The following is a 6,314-nucleotide window of genomic DNA, read 5'->3' on the forward strand; positions in this document are numbered from 1 at the left end:
CATTGCGTCAACCACATAAAATTATGGACAAACTCATTGCTTGCATTACAGGGGCGAATCCAGGAATTTTGTAAAGGGGAGGCGTCTTTACAAAGTCAAAGGCTGGCGCGACCTTACCCCCTCCCCATTTTCTTGTGTTGACGAAATAAAGAGAGGGGCACTAAAGGGGGATGCACCCCCTCTCAATCCGCGATTGCGTCAACCACAAGTCAAAATCGGGGATTAACCACAAATGCAATAACACGTCGACCACAAATGTCATAACGCGTCACGGGGGGGGGGGGATCCAGGAATTCCGTAAAGGGGGGGGGAGGCGCCTTTACAAAATCAAAGGCTGACGCGACACGTCCCCCCCCCCCATTTTTTTTTTCTGTTGTTTTAACCTAATAATTACAGTGAGGGTGCACCAGAGGGGGATGCGCCCCCTCTCGTCGACCCATCATTGCGTCAACCAGAAATATCAAAACTGGTTGCTTGTATTACGGGGGCGGATCCAGGAATTCCGTAAAGGGGAGGCGGCTTTACAAAATAAAAGGCTGGCGCGACCTTCGCCCCCACCCCCATTTTCTTATCTTTATTTCTGTTGTGTTGAAAAAAAAAAAAAATAAAGAGAGGGGGCACTAAAGGGGGATGCGCCCCTCTAAATCCGAGATTGCGTCAAGCACAAATATCAGTATTGGATTAACCACAAATGTCATAACGCAACACTGGGGCGGATCCAGGAATTCCGTAGGGGGGGGGGGGCGCCTGTACAAAATCAAAGGCTGGCGCGACTCCCCTTTTCTTATTTTTGTTTCTGTTGGTTTAACCTAATATAGTGAGGGTGCACGAGAGGGGGAAGCGCCCCCTCGCGATCCATCATTGCTTCAACCACATATAGGCCTCACGCTCCTAATTCAACTCGCGCATTGCCTACCGGGAAGGCAGTACAAAGATGAGGTAATGTTATTTTTTACCAAAAAAATCATTTAAAATCAGTCAAGTGGAAAATTGCCACTTTTGGTAGTGTTTAACATTGCTTGAGGACAGGAGCTTCTGCAGGTTATGAAGAAGTTGAATGAATCAGGGTTTTTGTATTTTTAATGATTTTTTATTGATGTATGAGGTAATTTGCTATTTTTATCATTTTTGAGAGTGACTGGATGACTAGTCTCGTATAGAGGCTCTTAACTTTTTTTAGAGCTGGACAACATCCCAAAATATGTTGTTTGCTTGAAAGCAGAGAAAATTTCCCTTCATCTACTTCAATTTAAAAAAAATCTACGATTCGATTGATTTTTTATGATTCATGGAATATGCTGCATTTAACACAGGTTTATATGGGAGCCCGGAAAAGGAGCGTGAGGCCTAATACAATGGAAAAGCTCATTGCTTGCATTACAGGGGTGGATCAAGGAATTCCGTACGAGGGGGGGGGGGGGGCGCCTTTACAAGATCAAAGGCTGGCGAGACACTCCCCCCTTTCTTATCTTTATTTCTGTTGTTTTTAACCTAATAATTATCGTGAGGGTGCACCAAAGGGGATGCGCCCCCTCTCGATCCATCATTGCGTCAACCACAAATGACTAAACTCATTGCTCTCATTACAGGGGCGGATCCAGGAATTTCGTAAAGGGGAGGCGTCTTTACAAAGTCAAAGTCTGGTGCGACCCTCCTCCCTCCCCCATTTCGTTCTTTTTATTTCTGTTGTCTTGATGAAATAAAGAGAGGAGGCACTGAAGGGAGATGCGCTCCCTCTCAATCCGCGATTGCGTCAACCGAAAATGTCAAAATCGGAGATTAACCATAAATGTCATAACACGTCGACCACATACAAATGTCAAAATTTTCAAACTAATTGCAAATGTCATAATGCGTCAGAGGGGTGGATCCAGGAATTCCGTAAAGGGGATGGCCGCCTTTAAAAAATCAAAGGCTTTTAACAAAATATAGTGAGGGGGCACCAGAGGGGGACGCGCCCCCTCTCGTTCCATGCTTGATTGCGTCAACCACAAAAATCAAAACTCATTGCTTGCATTACAGGGGCGGAACCAGGAATTCCGTAAAGGGGAGGCCCCTTTACAAAATTAAAGATTGCCGCACCCCCATTCTTTTTTTTTTCTTTTTTTAACGTTTAAACAAAAGAAATAAAAAGAAAAATAAGGGGGAGGGGGATTTCGCAAGCCTTTCATTTTGAAAAGACGTCTCCCCTTTGCGCTTTAAGGAATTCTTGGACCTGCCCCCGTAATGCAAGCAATGAGTTTTGACATTTGTGGTTGACGTACGCGATTGCGGATCGAGGGGGGAGGGGAGCATCCCCCTCTTGTACCCCCTCTCTATTTTTTGTTTTTGTTTTGTTTTTGTTGGTAAAACAACAGAAATGAAATAAAAAAAGGGGATGCGGCATAACGCGTTACAGGGGCGGATCAAGGAGTTTCGTAAAGGGGGGGGGGGCGTCTTTACAAAACTAGAACTGCCGCACCCCAACCCTCCATTTTTTCCATTTTTCTATTGTTTTAACTAAAGAAAGAGAAAGAGAGGGGAGCGCCAGAGGGGGATGCTCTCCCTTCTCGATCCGCGATTCGGTCAACCACAAAATGTCAAAACTCATTTTTGCTTGCATGATAGGGGCGGATACAGGAATCGCCCTTACAAAATCAAAGCTGCTGCGTCGTTTGCATTACAGGGGTGGATCCAGGAATTCCGTAAAAAGGTAGACACCTTTACAAAATTAAAGGCTTCCACCCCCCCCCCCCATTTTATTTATTTATTTTTTTTTTAACAAAAAAAAAAAAGGGGGGGCACCAGAGATGTACCAGTCCCCTCCCAATCCATGATTGCGTCAACCACAAATGTCAAAACTCATTGCTTGCATTAAGGGCTGATCCAGGAATTCAGTAAACGGGAGGCGCCTTTACAAGTTATAATGGCTGCCGCACCCCCATATTTTATTATTGTTTTAAAAAAAGAGAGGTGGCATCAGAGGGGGATGCGCCTCCTTCTCGATCCGGGATTGCGTTAACCATAATATCAAAACTAATTTCTTACCGTACAGGGACGGATCCAGGAATTCCGTAAAGGGAAAGCGCCTTTACAAAATTTAAATCTGCCGCACCCCCCTATTTTTTCTTTTAATTTTTCTATTGTAAAAAAAAAAATGAAGGAGTCACCATAGAGGTATGAGCCCCCTCTCGATCCGCGATTGGGTTAACACAAAATGTCAACACTCATTGCTTGCATTAGAGGGGCGGTCCAAATTCCGTAAAGGAGAGAAGCGTTTATAAAATCAAAAAGTTGCGCAAACTGCCTCGCCTTTTTTTTTTTTTTTCATTTAATTAACAAAAATAGAGACGGGGAGGGGGTACCGTGTCCCCCTCTAGATCCGCGACTGCGTCAACCACAAGTTAATGGCAAAACCCATTGTTTGCATGACAGGGGGCGGAACCAGAATTCCGTAAAGTGATGGAGGCTCCTTTACACAATTAAAGACTGCCGCTTTAACTGTCGTTTAAACAAAAGAAATAATAAGACGATATTGATAAGGGGGAGGGGGATTGCGTCAACCTTTCATTTTGAGAAGACGTCTCCCCTTTACGCTTTACGGAATTCCTGGACCCGCTCCTGTAATACAAGCAATGAGCAAGCATTTCTGTTGTTGTTAAAACAACAGAAATGAAAAATAGGGGTGCGGCAGGTTTTAAATTTGTCAAGGCTCCTCCCCTTTACAGAATTCCTGGATCCGCCCCTGTAATGCAAGCAATGAGTTTTGACATTTTGTGGTTGACGCAATCGCGGATCGAGACGGGCGCATCCCCCTCTGATGCCCCGTCTATTTTTTTTTCTTCAAAACAACATAAATGATAAAAAGACGGGGTGATGCGTCAGGCTTTAATTATGCAAAGGTGCCCTCCCTCCCCTTTACGGAATTCCTGGACCCGCCCCTGTAATGGAAGCAATGAGTTTGGTCATTGTGGTTGACACAATCATGGATTGAGAGGGGGCGCATCCCCCATGGTGCCCCTCTATATATTTTGTTAAAACAAGAGAAAATGAAAAGAAGAAAATGGGCTGGTGTCGCGTGAGCCTTTGATTTTGTAAAGGCGCCTCCCCTTCACGGAATTCCTGGATACGCCCCTGTAATGTAATCAATGGGTTTAGTCATTTGTGGTTGACGCAATCCTTGATCGAGAGGGGGCGCATCCCCCATGGTGCCCGAAAAGAAGAAAATGGTGTGGTGTCTCGCGAGCCTTTGATTTTGTAAAGGCACCTCCCCTTCACGGAATTCCTGGATATGCCCCTGTAATGCAAGCAATGAGTTTTTCCATTTGTGGTTGACGAAATGATGGATCGAGAGGGGGCGCTTCCCCCTCTGGTGCACCCTCACTATATTAGGTTAAAACAACAGAAAAAAAATAAGAAAAGGGGGTCGCGCCAGCCCCCTCCCCCCTTTATGGAATTACTTGATCCGCCCATGTGACGCGTTATGACATTATTTTGTGTTCGAAGTGTTATGACATTTGTGGTTAATCCAATATTGACATTTGCGGTTGACGCAATCGCGGATTTAGAGGAGGCGCACCCCCCTTAGTGCCCCTGTCTTTATTTTGTCAACAGAACACAAATAAAAAGAAGAAAAGTGAGGAGGGTCGCGCCAGCCTTTCATTTTGTAAAGGCGCCCCTCCCCTTTGTGGAATTCCTGGATCCGCCCCTGTAATGCAAGCAATGAGTTTTTCCATTTGTGGTTGACGCAATGATGGATCGAGAGGGGCCGCATCCCCCTCTGGTGCACCCTCACTATAATTATTCGGTTAAAACAACAGAAAAAAAAAATAAGGAATTGGGGGGGGGGTGGGGACAGAGTGTCGCGCCAGCCTTTGAAATTGTAAAGGCGCCCCCCCCCCCTTTCCGGAATTCCTGCATCCGCCCCTGTGACGCGATATGACATTTGTGGTCGACGTGTTATGACATTTGTGGTTAATTCCCGATTTTGACTTTTGGTTGACGCAATCGCGGATTATGAGGGGGCGCATCCCCCTTCAGTGCCCCTCTCTTTATTTTGTCAACACAACAGAAATAAGAAGAAAATGGGGGAGGGGGGAAGGTCACGCCAGCCCTTGACTTTCTTGTGAAGACGTACGCCTCCCCTTTACAAAATTCCTGGATCCCCCCCCCCCCCATAATTTCAAGCAATGAGTTTTCGAGAGGGGGGGGGGAGGGGCTTCTCTCTCTGGTGCACCCTCACTATAGTATGTTAAACCAACGGAAACAAAAATAAGAAAAGGGGGGTCGTGCCAGCCTTTGATTTTGTAAAGCCTTCCCCTTTTTTTATGGAATTCCTGAATCCGCCCCTGTGACGCAATCGCGGATTTAGAGGAGGCGCACCCCCCCCCTCCTAAGTGCCCCCTCTCTTTATTTCGTCAACACAACAGAAATAAAAAGAAGAAAAGGGGGAGGGTCGGGCCAGCCTTTCATTTTGTAAAGGCGCCCCTCCCCTTTACGGAATTCCTGGATCCGCCCCCGTAATGCAAGCAATGAGTTTTGATATTTGTGGTTGACGCAATCATGATTCGAGAGGGGGCTCTTCCACCTCTGGTTCCCTCTCACTATAGTATGTTAAAACAACAGAAATAAAGATGAAAATTGGGGGGGGGGTGTCACGCCAGCCTTTGATTTTTTTAAGGCGCCCCTCCGCTTTACGGAATTCCTGGATCCACCCCCTGTGACGCGTTATGGCATTTGCAGTTAGTTTGAAAATTTTTACACCTGTGGTCGACGCGTTATGACATTTGTAGTTAATCCCCGATTTTGACATTTGCGGTTGACGCAATCGCGGATTGAGAGGGGGCGCATCCCCCATTAGTGCCCAATCTCTTTATTTCGTCAACACGACAGAAATAAAAAGAAGAAATAGGGGAGGGGAGGGTCGCGCAAGACTTTTACTTTGCAAAGATGCCTCCCCTTAACGAAATTCCTGGATCAGCCCCTGTAATGATGGGTCGAGAGGAGGCTCATCCCCTTGGTGCACCCGCCAGTGTTGCGCCAGCCTTTGATTTTGTAAAGGCGCCCCCCCCCCTTTACGGAATTCCTGGATCCCCCCCCCCCCCCCTGTGACGCGTTTTGACATTTGTGGTCGACGTGTTATTGCATTTGTGGTTAATCCCCGATTTTGACTTGTTGTTGCAATCATGGATTAAGAGGGGGCGCATCCCCCTTTAGTGCCCCTCTCTTTATTTCGTCAACACAAGAAAATGGGGAGGGGGGAAGGTCGCGCAAGCCTTTTACTTTGCAAAGACGCCTCCCCTTAACGAAATTCCTGGATCAGCCCCTGTAATGCA

This window comes from Diadema setosum, chromosome 2 (genome assembly GCF_964275005.1).
Source record: "Diadema setosum chromosome 2, eeDiaSeto1, whole genome shotgun sequence".
Classification (NCBI taxonomy): domain Eukaryota; kingdom Metazoa; phylum Echinodermata; class Echinoidea; order Diadematoida; family Diadematidae; genus Diadema; species Diadema setosum.